At 42.6% G+C, this 15,755-nt stretch overlaps 2 protein-coding genes across 4 annotated transcripts in view; one reads left to right on the forward strand and one right to left on the reverse strand.

Moving 5' to 3' along the window:
* LOC145342242 (ATP-binding cassette sub-family C member 5-like) overlaps window positions 1-2,272 on the reverse strand; it is a 188,064-nt gene extending 185,792 nt beyond the window's left edge. For all 3 annotated transcript variants that reach the window (XM_080187638.1, XM_080187637.1, XM_080187636.1), the window contains exon 1: window positions 1,993-2,272. The gene's annotated coding sequence lies outside the window, so the exon portion shown is untranslated. The remainder of the gene's footprint in view (window positions 1-1,992) is intronic.
* Window positions 2,273-2,380: 108 nt separating this feature from the next.
* The window catches only part of LOC145342248 (ecto-NOX disulfide-thiol exchanger 2-like), a 271,181-nt gene continuing 257,806 nt past the window's right edge, over window positions 2,381-15,755 (forward strand). Inside the window, exon 1 of the mRNA XM_080187653.1 lies at window positions 2,381-2,454. The gene's annotated coding sequence lies outside the window, so the exon portion shown is untranslated. The remainder of the gene's footprint in view (window positions 2,455-15,755) is intronic.

The following is a 15,755-nucleotide window of genomic DNA, read 5'->3' on the forward strand; positions in this document are numbered from 1 at the left end:
AACTCGCTTTAAAATTATTTATGGAATCAGCTTCCACCACCAATAAAGATAGAATATTCCAGATAAAGGCAAAGTACTGAAGCTGCTGGAATCTGAAACAACAATAGAAAATGCTGGAAAAACTCATTAGGTCTGACAGCATCTGTGGAGAGAGAATAGAACATTTCAAGTCAGGATGACCCTTTGACAGAGCTAAAGACAAAGAAAATAGGACAAGATTTAGGCTATTGATCTAGAATATTCTAGATCCTGACAATGCAATGAAACGATTTCTCCTCATTCCCCCATGGATCTTCTGAGAATGATTTGAAACTATGACTTAATTTATGTTACTATCTATAAAAACTTAAAAGCCAAGTGTAAAGGCATTCTGTAATTTTATAATTCCAGATTATATTTCAACATGATTAGTTGCTTATTCAGCTTGATTTAAAGTTTATCATTAGTCACATGTAGGCTTACATTCACACTGCAATGAAGTTACTGTGAAGATTCCCTATCGCCACACTCCGGAGCCTCCCCAGGTACATTGAGGGAGAATTTAGCATGGCTAATGCACCTAACCAGCATGTCTTTCGGACTGTGGGAGGAAACACACACAAACAAGGCGAGAATGTGCAAACTTCACACAGACAGTGACCCAAGTTTGGAATCAAACCCAGGTCCCTCGCGCTGTGAGGCAGCAGTGCTAACCACTGTGCCACCATGACATCATTGTTAGGAACTCCTGGAAAGTCTCTTAATTTGATGCCTGAAACAAACTGCTGTTGGGTAAAGGGAAGAGTCGATACCATGGATTATTAGACCTATGTGTCCACTCTTTTTCAAGGTGAGTAATGAACAACCACACTTGCCGCACACCGCAACATTAAAGGTTTATAATGGTTCTTAATTAGCAACAAAACAAAAACAGCATTCCAACCACAATCCCACCTCCTATCCTGTCAAGACTTTGGATTTGGCAAAATGTACCCCACGCTATTCATACGGCTTAAAGGCTAATTTACTCCCATATTTTATGAAATTGCACGCTGATCAATAAATAAATACGTGAACTTCTGACGTTTTGAGAAATGAATTAGTGATAGACAAATCAATTTGCAACATTGGCACTTTAATGAATAAGTACCGGGGCTAGGATGATTTCATTGCTAATAATGTTAAAGAATCGACATATGTACAATCACTGGTGCTCATCAACAGCACCACCAGTGACTGCGAAGAACCGTTTTATTCTTACGTAAAAAACTGAGATCTTACTCTGAAATTGTAACTCAAATCATTTTCAGGAAACTGAAGGTTGTATTTCCATTCGCAATGGATACTTAACCCTGCATAAGTTCTTCCCATTCTAAATCTCTGATGATATATTTGTTATTCGCTGAAAAGTCATTCTAGAAAATGGGATCGATTATCAGCCACGAAAACATCGACATAAATGGCAAACTGTCACCTCTGCTTCAAACCTGCTGATGCATTCATTTGCGTTTCTGACGCTTTGTTTTAATAACCGAAAGTTTGCTTTTTTAAAACATAATTCCCCGTAAACGGATATTTGGCTATTTACTGGACCTCATTCCTTTTCCCTGCCGCACAAATTATCCCGGAACGGGAGAAAAACCATAATCTCGTACTAATTCTGGTGCTTGTGGAGAAAGTCTAATCCTTTAAAAAATGTGTTTGAGGGAATAACCTCAAGTGAATAAAAGTAACATTTTCTTTAGAGGAAAACCTTGCAATATGTCCGGAGAAGAATCCAAATTCAAATTCTAATGAGTTCTTCACACAAAGCAATGGGTCAATCCCTGCATCAGTAATCCTTATGACTGGCCGAAATGGTAGTTTAAATAGGTGGTGCAATTTTTAATTTTACAAACTCAAGCAAATCTCAGAAAAAAACCATAAAATGGTAGCGTCCGGGCATTCAAGTGTACGTTTGTGGTGTCTCAATAAAAGGTTTAACGTACAAATGCTTTCGAGGTGAGTTCTCACCTGAGAAGAAACGCGACGAGGTGAAATCCGATCTGCTTCTTTTCTTACGTCCCCCTTCGGACCGTCAGAGGCGAGCGGCTGTATATGTTTACCGGAATCATGTACAGGATGAAAAAGTTACTGAGCACGAACAAAATCAGGATGATGAAGATTAATAAAACGGGAACCATTCGCTCCAATTCTGCGTCCGCTGAAAACATGTCCGGCTGACCTGGCGCTTCGGCCTTGTGGCTGCCCCCGATCGTCTCCAGGGTAACCGGGCACTCGCCCCGGCGCCGCCTGCTCAGCGGAGGGAGGGAGGGAGGGGGTGCTGCTGCGCTCGGCGCCGCCTCCCAGCGGGGCAGTCACGTGATGCGGGTTGGCGTGTGGGCCATCTTGCGCTCCCACAGTATCTTGTCGATTAGCTGCATGGAAACGCGGATCCGTCGGTAAGGTCGGTGAAGGGGTGGCTGTTTGGGATCGGTGAGTAGCTTAGTCAGTTAAATCCATCGATTGCGATCATTACAAGGTTTGTACACTGCAATCCATTCACTTTTTAGATGCTTTATTTTTCTTACTGCAGCAAATAACTTCCCTTTTATGACGTTTGTGTGTACATGTATATAGCTGTTAATGATGGGCAATATGCTATAACCCATCCTCCCGGCTGCTCCATATTTCTTGAAAATCTGAAACTCACTAACTCGATATTTAATTGTTTTTCAACTGATGCATCGCGCCCTGGTGCAGCACCAAGCGCCTCCTGTTGGAAAGTTGGTTGAGAGCTGGAGCTGGCTGGTCACCTGTACCCAAGTCAAAGCACTGTGTCACCTCATTTCTCTGCATTGAACTTCATTTGCCACCAATTTGCCGATTCCACCAACTTGTCAATATTCTTCTGAAGTCATACATTGTCCTCACAGCTTGCAATGCTTCAGAATTTTGTATTATGCGCAAACTTTCAAATTGTACTCTGTCCACCTAGGTCTAGATGTAAAGATGCCGGCGTTGGACTGCGATAAACACAGTTAGAAGTCTCACAACACCAGGTTAGAGTCCAACCAGTTTATTTGATAGTAATCTCACAAGCTTTCGGAAACGGTGTTCCTTTGTCAGGTGTGTGGAAGGTTCCGATCAGGGAAGGGCATATAAAGTCACACACACGGTTTACAGAATACTGATTAGAATGCAAATCTTTACAGCTAACCTGCTATTCAAGTTTTAAAGATGCAGACAGTGTGAGTGGAGATGGCATTAGCATAGGTTAAAGAGATGTGTATTGTCTCCAGACAGGACAGTGTGTGAGATTTTACAAGCCCAGGCAAGTCACGGAGGTTACAGGTAGTGCGACATGAACCCAAGATCCCAGTTGAGGCTGTGCTCGTGTGCGGAACTTGGCTATCAGTCTCTGCGCTGTCGTGTGTCGTGAAGGCTGCCTCGGAGAATGCATACCCGAAGATCAGAGACCGAATGCCTGTGACTGCTGAAGCGTTTGTCATGATGTGGATATGCCGGCATTGGACTGGGGTAAACACAGTAAAAAGTCTGACAACACCAGATTTAAATCCAACCGATTTATTTGATAGTAAACTCACTAGCTTTCGGGTTTGTCCCTTTGTCAGGTGAATGGAGAGTTCTGGCCTCAGACAGAACACATAAAACACAGATAGTTTACAGATTACTGATTAGAATGCGAATCTTTACACCTAACCTGCTGTTCAAGTCCTAAAGTGGCCGACAATGTGAGTGGAAGGAGCACTGATCACAGGTTAAAGAGATGTGTATTGTCTCCAGACAGTGCAGTAAGTGAGGTTCAACAACACCTCATTTACTCATGACGAAGGGACAAACCCAAAAGCTAGTGAGTTTACTATCAAATAAATCGGTTGGATTTAAACCTGGTGTTGTCAGACTTTTTGAAGTGTTCGCCAACAGGAAGGGAACAGTCATGCCTGGTGATTGTCGAGCGATGTTCTTTCATCCACTGTTGCAGCATCTGCGTGGTCTCCCCAATGTACTTCGAGACATCCCTTCCTGTTGGCAAACACTTCAGCGGTCACGGGCATTCGGTCTCTGATCTTTGGGGAAGCGTTCTCCAAGGCGGCCTTCACGACGTACGACAGCGCAGAGTTGTTGAGCAGAAACTGATAGCCAAGTTCCGCACACGAGGATGGCCTCAACCGGGACCTTGGGGTCATGTCGCACTATCTGTAACCCTCATGACTCGCCTGGGCTTGTAAAATCTCACTTACTGTCCTGTCTGGAGACAATACACATCTCTTTACCCTATGCTAATGCTATCTCCACTCACACTGTCTGCGTCTTTAAGACTTGAATAGCAGGTTAGCTGTAAAGACTTGCATTCTAATCAATATTCTGTAAACTGTGTGTGACTTTATATGCCCTTCTCTGATCAGAACCTTCCACACACCTGTCAAAGGAACACTGTTTCCGAAAGCTTGTGAGATTACTATCAAATAAACTGGTTGAACTCTAACCTGGTGTTGTGAGACTTCTTACTGCACCTAGGTCTAGGCCATTAATAGAAAATAGTTGAACATGACTTCAGATCTGAATAAAGTTAAACGTGTAGTATAGGTTTGCCCAATTGAAAGTGGGGAGAACAATAAAGGGAGGCTTGGAAGAGGATAGAGGGGGATTAAATGACAAAGATTTCTGGGACAAAAGGTGCGAGGCTTGAAAATATTCCTTTTGTTTGTAGAAACTGGGTCTTTGCACGTGAATGTATGTTGTTTCAAGTAGGTATAAATGATTTTAGCTGATTATCTTAAACTGTTTGTTGGTAACTATAAGCACACATATGATTATTCAGCAAGTGCTGTCCAAGTACAGAATCACATCTAACAGTGGACATTTTGAGTTTTGCAAGCAAGGACTGGGTGGTCTGTACGCAACCTATTATGCGCAAAGTTTATTATTAGTTTGTTTAATATTGTCACAAGTAGGCTTATATTAAGGAACATGTTTGATTTGATCAGCCAGTTGTTGCCAGGTGCATTGTGCACCTGATTTTCTTGTACTTTTAATAATTCAGTGTGCTGTGTTCATTACTCACATTGCAGTCTCCTCTACACTGGGGAGACTGAATGCAGGTTGGATAACCATTTTGCAAAACATCTCTGCTTAGTTCACAAACATGATACAAGTGCTTGGCGTCATAATTCACTAACTTGCTCTCGTGCTCAAAATTGCAGTCTATGCTGCAGTGAAGCTCAATGCAAGCTTGAAGAGCAACACTTCATCATTTTCCGATTAGGCACTTCAAATCCTTCTGAACTCAGCAATTCTTTATCTCCCATTTTGATGCTGTTTATTCTTCGTCATGTGCTAGTCTTAATCTTGTTTTTCATGTTTTTACTTTTAATAGAGCTGTTCGTTATTCTGCCATTTACATTCATTTTGGACAAATGCTTTGTTTCTTTACTATGACCATCACCACTCCCTTTGCGTTTTGCTTCATTACATCTTTGTCATTTAATTTCTCCTGCCCTCCACTGTATCCTAGATCTTCCTTTTATTTTTCTCCCTTTCAATAAAATCCATCACGTTTCTATTTTTTTCATTCTGAAGTAAAGTCATAGTTGACTCAAAATGTTAACTGTCTTTCCCCATAGATGCTGAGTATTTCCAGACACAGTGAAATGAAGGAACAGTGCTCCGAAAGCTGGTGGCTTTTGCTACCAAATAAATCTATTGGACTTTTACCTGGTATTGTGAGACTTCCTACTGTGTCTATCTTAAAGACACAGTGAAAAGTATAAACACATCGAAAAGATGACAGCCATGCCCTCTTATTCTGATGAATGGTCTGCAACTTGGCGTTTTTATGATGAAAGTAACTTTTCAAGTTGCAGACCATTCATCAGAATAAGAGGGCATGGCTGTCGTCTTTTCGATGTGTTTATACTTTTCACTGTGTCTTTAAGATAGACACAGTAGGAAGTCTCACAATACCAGGTAAAAGTCCAATAGATTTATTTGGTAGCAAAAGCTACCAGCTTTCGGAGCACTGTTCCTTCATCAGGTAAGTGGGAGTTTTGTTCACAAACAGGGCATATAAAGACACAAACAGTCTTATGAAATAATGGTTGGAATGCGAGGCTTTGCAGGTAATCAAGTCTTAAAGGTACAGACAATGTGAGTGAAGAGAGCGTTAAGCACAGCTTAAAGAGATGTGTATTGTCTCCAGAAAGATCAGTTAGTGAGATTTTGCAAGCCCAGGCAAGTCGCGGAGGGTTACAGATAGTGTGATATGAGGCCATACTCATGTGCGGAACTTGGCTATCAGTCCCTGCTCAGTGACTCTGCGTTGTTGTAAAGGCTGTCTTGGAGAATGCTTACCCGAAGATCAGAACCCGAATGCCCGTGCCCCCCTATTGTTCCCCAACAGTAAGAGAACACTCTTGCTTGGTGGCTGTCGAGCGGTGTTCATTCGTCCATTGTGTGCATGGTCTCCCCAATGTACCATGCCTTGGGACATCCTTTCCTGCAGTGTACCAGGTAGACAACATTGGCTGAGTTGCAAGAGTATGTACCATGTACCTGGTGGATGGTGTTCTCATGTGAGATGATGGCATCAGTGTTGATGATCTGGCATGTCTTGCAGAGGTTGCAGTGGCAGGGTTGTGTGGTTTCATGGTCACTGTTCTCCTGAAGGGTAGTTTGCTGCGGACAGTGGCCTGTTTGAGGTTGTGCGGTTGTTTGAAGGCAAGAAGTGGGGGTGTGGGGATGGCCTTGGCGAGATGTTCGTCTTCATCAATGACGTTGAAGACTCCGGAGAAGATGTCATAGCTTCTCCACTCTGGGGAAGTACTGGACAACAAAGAGTACTCTGTCTGCCATGTCCCGTGTTTGTCTTCTGAGGATGTTAGTGCGATTTTTAGCTGTGGCGCGTCAAAACTGTCAATCGATGAGTTGAGCACCATATCCTGTTCTTATGAGGGCATCTTTCAGCATCTGGAGGTGTCTGTTGCGATCCTACTCATCTGAGCTGATCCTGTATATATGGAGGGCTTGTCCGTAGGAAATGGCTTCTTTAACGCATTTAGGGTGGAAGCTGACGATGTGGAGCATCGTGAAGTTATCTGTGGGCTTGCAGTACAGTGAAGTGCTGAGGTGACCGTCCTTGATGGAGATACGCGTGTCCAAGAATGCAACCAATTCCTGAGAGTAGTCCATGGTGGGATGGAACTTGATGTCATCGTACAGTTGTTTCAGTGATTGGTCACCATGAGTCCAAAGGAAGAAAATGTCATCGATGTATCTAATGTATAGCATAGGTTGAAGGTCCTGTGTGGTGAAGATGTATTGTTTTAACCTGTGCATGAAGATTTTGGCATATTGAGGTGCAAAGTTGATCCCATAGCTGTTCTGTATGTCTGGATGAAGAACTGGTTGTTGATGGTGAAGACATTGTGGTTCCGGATGAAGCGGATGAGTTGTAAAAATGCATCTGGAGACTGACAGTTGTCGGCGTTGAGTACTGCGGCAGTTGCAGTAATACCATTATCATAAGGGAAGCTGGTGTAGATTGCAGAGACATCCATTGTGATGAGGAGGGCTCCTGATTCAACTGTTCCATCTGTGCTGAATTTCTGAAGGAAGTCCGTAGTGTCGTGACAAAAGCTGGGGGTTCCTTTGTACAATGGGTTTCAGGATGCCCTCAACTTAGCCAGAGAGGTTCTTGCACAGGGTCCCATTGCCCGCTATGTTGGAATGGACAGGTGTGTTTGCCTTGTGTATCTTTGGGAGGCAGTAGAGATCTCCAATGCAGGGAATACATGGGATGAGAGCACTGTGCTTTGAAGGTCCGGATCAAAGATCTTGATCAGTCTGTTGAGTTGACAGGTGTGTTCTTTGTTCAGATCTGCGGGTAACTGTCTGTAGTGTTCCTCATTGGGCAAACATACCCAGCCGTTCCAACGTACTGGGCAATGGGACCCTGTGCAAGAACCTCTCCGGCTAAGTCGAGGGCATCCTGAAACCCATTGTACAAAAGAACCCCCAGCTTTTGTAGCGACCCTATGGACTTCCTACAGAAACTCAGCACAGATGGAGCAGTTGTCTCTCATCATAGTCTGTGTTATAGGTTGGCCTGAGTGGGTCTGTGATCTGTAGTTCTTTTAGGTATCTTATCTGCTTTTTTGCATCTTTGTAGAAATTTGATGTCTGTGTCGATATGCGCAATCTTCTTGGGGATCCTCTCCACTTGGACCCGCCAGTTTGCAGTGTCGATGGTAGTCATGAAGCGCAGATGCCAGCATTGGACTGGGATAAACACAGTAAGAAGTCTCACAACACCAGGTTAAAGTCCAACAGGTTTATTTGGTAGCAAAAGCCACTAGTTTTCGGAGCGCTGCTCCTTTGTCAGGTAAGTGGGAATTCGGTTCACAAATAGGGCATATAACGACACAAACTCAATTTACAAAATAATGGTTGGAATGTGTGTCTTTACAGGTAATCAAGCCTTAAAGGTGCAGACAGTGTGAGCGGAGAGAGCGTTAAGCACAGGTTAAAAAGAGTATATTGTCTCCAGCCAGGACAGTTAGTGAGATTTTGCAAGCTCAGGCAAGTTATGGGGGTTACAGATAGTGTGACATGAACCCAGGATCCCAGTTAAGGCTGTCCTCGTGTGGAACTTGGCTATCAGTCTCTGCTTAGCGACTCTGCATTGTCATGTGTTATGAAGGCTGCCTTAGAGAATGCTTACCCAAAGATCAGAGGCCGAATGCCCATGACCTCCCTATTGTTCCCCAACAGGAAGAAACACTCTTGAACAGAACTCCCACTTTTCTGACGACGGAGCAGTGCTCCAAAAGCTAGTGGCTTTTGCTCCCAAATAAACCTGTTGGACTTTAACCTGGTGTTGTGAGACTTCTTACTGTGTTTACCCAGTCCAACACCGGCAGCTCCACATTTTTAAGGTAGAGACAGAATAAATGTTCTACGAACTCCTAACAAAATATTTTAAAGTAAAATGAAAAGGGAATGCAGTCAGTAAATTTTCATTGTGACATTTGTGTAGCTGCAGTTAGAATTCTGTGTAGAATTGTATTTATTCTCAACATCCTAGACCACTGCTACACAAATATCAAACATGCCTACCACTCTTTCACCCGCCCATACTTTAGTAAATCAGACCACAAGGCTGTGCTGCTGCTCCGAGCTTACAAGCAAAAACTGAAATGGGAGAATCCATCAAAGAAAGTTGTGTGCTGTTGATCTGAGGAATCGAATGATCTCCTGCAGGGCTGCTTGGAGTCAGTGGACTGGTCAGTATTTAAAAACTCTAACCAACCTGAACAAGTAAGCCACTACAGTAACTGATTTATTAGTAAGTGTATAGGTGTCTATGTGCCAAAGAAGCAAATCTGTGTGTTCCCCAACCGGAAACCATGGATGAATAGGAATATCCACTGCTTGCTTGAAGGCCAGGTCTGAGACTTTCAAGTCAGGCGGCACTGACCTATACAAGAAAGCTAGGTACAATCTAAGGGGATCCGTCAAAGATGCCAAAAGACAGTACAGGACCAAGCTAGAATCCCACGCTAGCCACACAGACCCCCGCTGACTATGGCAAGGTCTGCAAGACATAAAAGACTACAAGAGGAAGGCATATAAAATCGCCTGCTCCAACACACCCCTCCCTGATGAGCTCAATTCATTCTACGCCTGTTTTGAGCAAGAGAACACGCCCTCCACCCAGGATGAACCTGTATCTGGGGTCACCACTGCAGTTGTCAGAGTGGCTTTCTCGAAGGTCAACCCATGGAAAGCGATTGGCCTAGATAGGGTACCTGGACGAGCTCTGAGCTCCTGCGTCATGCAGCTGGCAGGCGTATTTACAGATATCTTCAACCTCTCTTTGCAACAATCTGCTTCAAGAAGACAACCATCATCCCGGTACCCAAGAAAAACCGAACAGTGTGCCTTAATGACTATCGGCCGGTGGCTCTGACATCATCATTATGAAGGACATTGAAAGGCTAGCCGTGGCACAAATCAATTCCAGGCTTCTGGACTACCTGGATCCATTACAGTTTGCCTACTATCGCAACAGGTCCATGGCAGATGTCATCTCCCTGGCCCTGCATTCAACCCTGAAAGACCTAAGTAACAAGGACCCGTATATCAGACTCCTATTTATTGACTACAGCTCAGCCTTCAACACCATTTATTCCCATGAAACCCATCTCCAAACTCTGTGGCCTCGGCACCTCCCTGTGCGTCTGGGTCCTGAACTTCCTAACTCGCAGACCACAATCAGTAAGCATAAGCAACACCACCTCCACGATCATCCTCAACACCACGAGGCTGTGTTCTCAGCCCTCTACTATTCTCCTTATGATTGTGTGGCCAAATTCCCCTCCAATTTGATTTTCAAGTTTGCCCATGACATCACCATAGTGGGTTGGATCTTAAACAATGACAAGACAAAGTATAGGAATGAGAGAGAATCTGGTGAGTTGGTGCAGCAACTGTAATCTTTCCCACAATGTCAACAAAAGAGATCTTTACCGACTTCAGGAAGTGTTAAGGAGAACACATCTCTGTCTACATCAATAGGGATGAAGTAGAAAGGGTCAAAAGCATCAAGCTTTTAAGTGTCCAGATCACCAACAACTTTTACAGATGCACCATGGAAAGCATTCTTTCTGGTTGTTTCACAGTTTGGTATGGCTCCAATTCTGCCCAAGACCGCAAGGAACTACAAAAGGTTGTGAAAGTAGCCCAATCCATCTCAAACTAGCCTCCCATCCATTCACTCTGTCTACACTTCCCACTGTCTCAGCAAAGCAGCCAGCATAATTAATTAAGGACCCCACACACCCCGGACATTCTCTCCCACCTTCTTCTGTCAGGAAAAAGATATAAATGTCTGAGGTCACATACCAACCAACTCAAGAACAGCTTCTTCCCTCTGCATCAGACTTTTGAATGGACCTTGTATTAAGTCAATCTTTCTGACTGTAACACTGCATTCTGCACTTTCTCGTTTCCTTCTCTGTGAACAGTATGCTTTGTATAGTGCACAAGAAATATACTTTTCTCTCTTAATACATGTGACAATAATAAATCAAATCAAAATGGATAGTTCTGTTCGTGCTTCTTGTCAGGGTCACATACTTTGGAAACTAATTTCTGAACAATCTTTGCAAGTTTTGCATTCTTTTTTATCTTTTAAGAGTGCTTTAGAAGAATTGAGAATAGGTGATAGTGTGTTCAAAACCTCATTCCAGATATAAAGTTATAATCAGCCACTATTTGTGCTGTTAAAGAAATATTACTGAAGGTCTGTTTCATTATCAAAATCAATTTAGAACATTGGCATGGATACTTTAACATGCCAAAAGTGAGTTGCTTTAAAAAAAATGTGTTGCTCAGATGTTTCTAGTGGTATTGTAATTCATAAAATTGGTTTATGTTAACCATAGGCATTAAAAAACCTTTTAAATGTTTGCCATTTGATGCAAGAAATCTGTTCCAGGCTTCTTTCAACATCCCGAGAGCTTAACCTTAGCTTTTTTTTAAAAAAATGTGTCTGTGGCCAGATGCCAAGATCCCATTCCTGGTTAACTTGCTTCAATTATTTTATGTATCTGCTGAGTGAGACTGGAACACCTTAGCATTATCTGTTTTTAAAAATGGTGTAAACTCCATTCAATTTATTTGCCCAGATTATCCCAAAAAGATTATTTCTCCAGTATTGTGACATAGCTTATTGGTGTGCCATGTCTGGTTGCTACTCTTTTTTTATTAGTTCAGGAGGTATGGGCATTACTGGCTGTGCCAGCATTTGTCGCTAATCCCTAATTGCCCTTGAACTTGAACTGAGTGGCTTGCAGACAACATTTAAGAGTCAACACTGTCACTGTGGATCTGGAATCTGCAGTTACCAGGCCAGACCAGGTAAGGATGGCAGATTTCCTTTCTTAAAGCACATCAGTGAACCAGATGTGTTATCATGATAGTGGGCAATGGTTTCATGGTCATTAGACATTTAATTACAGATTTAGATTTTTGAATTCAGATCTCACCATCTGCCATGGTGGGATTCAAACCTAGGTCCCCAGGGCATTACCCTGTGTCTCTGGATTATTAGTCCAGTGACAATACCATTGCGCCACTGCCTTATCTGTTGACTGTTGTGATTCCAAAAAAATTTTGATTTCTTTTCCCAGTGTGAAATTTAACAGCACTATTATTTGTAAGATGGGTTGTGAATCTAGATAAATTATGAAATTACTGCTGTAAATTCACTTAAGAACATAAGAACATAAGAACATAAGAAATAGGAGCAGGAGTAGGCCATCTGGCCCTTCGAGCCTGCCCCGCCATTCAATAAGATCATGGCTGATCTGTCGTGGCTCAGTTCCACTTTCCCGCCCTCTCCCCATAACCCTTAATCCCCTCTCTTATCAAAAACCCATCAACCCGCTTCTTAAAAATATTTAGCGAGGCAGCCTCCACCACTTCAACGGGCAGAGAATTCCAGAGATTCACCACCCTTTGAGTGAAGAAGTTCCTCCTCAACTCCGTTCTGAACCGCCCCCCCTTTATCTTGAGGCTGTGCCCCCTAGTCCTACTGTCTTTTTTGAGCGGGAAGAGTCTTTCCACCTCTATCCTATCCATCCCATTCATCATCTTATACGTCTCAATGAGATCTCCCCTCATTCTTCTAAACTCTAACGAGTACAAGCCTAGTTTATTCAGCCTCTCCTCATAGCTCAACCCCCTCAACTCCGGTATCAGCCTAGTAAACCTCCTCTGCACTCCCTCCAGGGCCAAAATATCCTTGGTTAATTTTGGTGAGTGCCATTGGTTAAGCGGGAAAAATGTTCCTATAATAGAACAAAATAGACATGAGGCAAAAGTATTGTACTGCTTCTTGATTTAGCAGTTCAAATTTTCACCTTGCTTGGTATTTGAAACATGTCAAATTCTCATGGTAATTTGGCTGAGCATTTGTTCTTTTTATAGCACTATGCATTCGCTTCAAAGCATGATTCTAAAATGATCTGAACTCTTCAAATATTCAGAAAAGAGTTGGAGCTTTTTGGCGTTGTTGCTATATAGATGTTTGGTGCCACTTCCAAATCCAAATTGTCCAACAATTTGTTATGCTGTTGCACCCTCTAACATAGTAAAATGTCACCAAGCTGCATTCTCAGCTGCATTATTAAACAACAGTCTCCCCTGAATTGCATCGGGGCAGATGGCCAAAAGTTTGATTAAAGAGGATGATTTAAACGAGAAAAGATGTAGAGGGACAGAGGTTTATGGAGAAAATTCCAGTGCTTGGTAGTGAAGACATGGATGCTAGTGGTGGTGCTATTTAAAATTTGCAATTACCAAGAAGGTCAAAATTGGAGGAATACAGACACCTCAGAGAATTGTGGGCCTGGAGGAGTTTATAGAAATGGAGAGGGTTGAGGTCATGAATTTTAAAATTGGAACGTGTTTCACCAGGAGTCCATGTAGATGAACAAGGATGCTGGGTGGACAGTGTTGTTTTTATAAAAAATTGTTTACGAATTATTAGTTGTACAAGATTGCATATTAATATGCTTGTGGCACCATTAGGTAAAAGGGTACCTATAAAATTTAAGTGAATAATAGTGTTGTGGCATAACTTAAGATGGCCAATTAGGTTTTAATTTAAATAATGCAAAACTCACGAAGCAAGGTTCTCTGTATAAAAATGTTTATTTTTAAAACCAAAAACACAACAAGCAGCTGCTTGGAGATCACAAAAAGGGTTAAGCAGCTCTGGAATAGAGTGGCAGAACCTCTGCAATGATGCTAACATGTTTAATCAAAAAACAATCAATTATAGATTTTCTTATAGATCATTCCTGCCTCGTATTAAAATCAATTATATTCAGTATACATACATCAGTAATAATCTCTGACATATCCCTCAGCTAAGTGCATTTTACCGTTCAGCATAACGATATTTCATTTGTCCTTTCAACCTGGACACTAACTCCCATTTTGGCTGAACTTACTTTCCTGTTGCTAAGTAATTATAGAAGCTCATCATAGGTTCCTACAAACTCACTGCCACGTTGTATAGACATGTGATCCTGCATCCAGGTGTGTATCTATTCTGTCTAGGCAATGAATGTTCCTATTCATAAAGTTTCAAAATATGTTCCCTGACCAGGGGCTGTCTGATAAGAATTTTGCTAACTGCTGGAGTTTCCAGGCTTTTGGTTCTGAACTCTTCACGTTTACCATCATCCTTTATGGTAACCTGCTCTTGGCTGAAGTGGGTAATGATTCATACAATACTTAAAACACATTTTAAAATATATTCAATAGTTTAAAATTGTAATTACTTGCTTGATTCTCCTTTGTTGCATTCATACATGTGTAAACTATTTGTCTCTAACTTATTAACCTTTGTTTCAAGAATCATTTAACTCTTTATTGGTAATAAGAACATAAGAAATAGGAGCAGGAGTAGGCCATCTAGCCCTTCGAGCCTGCCCCGCCATTCAATAAGATCATGGCTGATCTGTCGTGGCTCAGTTCCACATTCCCGCCCTCTCTCCATAACCCTTAATCCCCTTGCTTTTCAAAAACCCATCAACCCGCGTCTTAAAAATATTGAGCGAGGCAGCCTCCACCACCTCAACGGGCAGAGAATTCCAGAGATTCACCACCCTTTGAGTGAAGAAGTTCCTCCTCAACTCCGTTCTAAACTGCTCCCCCCCCTCTTTATCTTGAGGCTGTGCCCCCTAGTCCTACTGTCCTTTCTGAGCGGGAAGAGTCTCTCCATCTCTATCCTATCCATCCCATTCATCATCTTATATGCCTCAATGAGATCTCCCCTCATTCTTCTAAACTCTAACGAGTACAAGCCTAGTTTATTCAGCCTCTCCTCATAGCTCAACCCCCTCAACTCCGGCATCAGCCTAGTAAACCTCCTCTGCACTCCCTCCAAGGCCAAAATATCCTTGCGTAAGTGCGGCAACCAAAACTGCACACAGTACTCCAGCTGCGGCCTCACCAGTGCCCTATACAGCCGCAGCAAGACCTCCCTACTTTTATATTCAATCCCCCTCGCTATGAAGGCCAGCATCCCATTCGCCTTCCTGACCACCTGCTGCACCTGCAAGCTGGGTTTTTGCGACTCATGCACAAGGACCCCGAGGTCCCTCTGCACCGTCGCCTGCTGCAGTTTTTCACCACGTAAGTAATAGTCCTTCCTACCATTCTTCCTACCAAAGTGGACCACCTCGCACTTGCCAACATTAAATTCCATTTGCCATTTCCTGGCCCATTCGCCCAGCCAATCTAGATCCTTTTGTATTCTGTTTAAAACCTTAGTAGCTGATAACTTCTGTCTTCAAATGGGTTTCAGTTTTACTTATTCTTGAGACTTGGCCTTTATTGGAAAGGGATTTCAACTTGGTGAGGGCATTGGTGAGACTGTATCTAGAGTACTGTATACTTAAGGATGTACTTGCTTTGGAAGCAGTGCAAAGAAGCTTCACTAGGCTGATGGAGTTGCCTTATGAAGAATGGTTGAGTTGGTTGGGCCCATGCTCATTAAATTTTAGAGGTGACCTTATTGAAACATATGATGAAAGCAGTTCCACCTTGGACAATATGAAGGTGTGATTTCTGCATTGTGAGGTATTGAGATCATTGTTTCTAGCTCAGTGGAAAAGAATGGTCTTTAATGGGTGATGTATAATCATTCATTTTTCAGTTCTGAATGCTCATTCACAGTTCTAAGCTGTAAAATCAGAAGT

This window comes from Carcharhinus amblyrhynchos, chromosome 4 (assembly GCF_965287045.1).
Source record: "Carcharhinus amblyrhynchos chromosome 4, sCarAmb.v2.hapA, whole genome shotgun sequence".
Taxonomy (NCBI): Eukaryota; Metazoa; Chordata; class Chondrichthyes; order Carcharhiniformes; family Carcharhinidae; genus Carcharhinus; species Carcharhinus amblyrhynchos.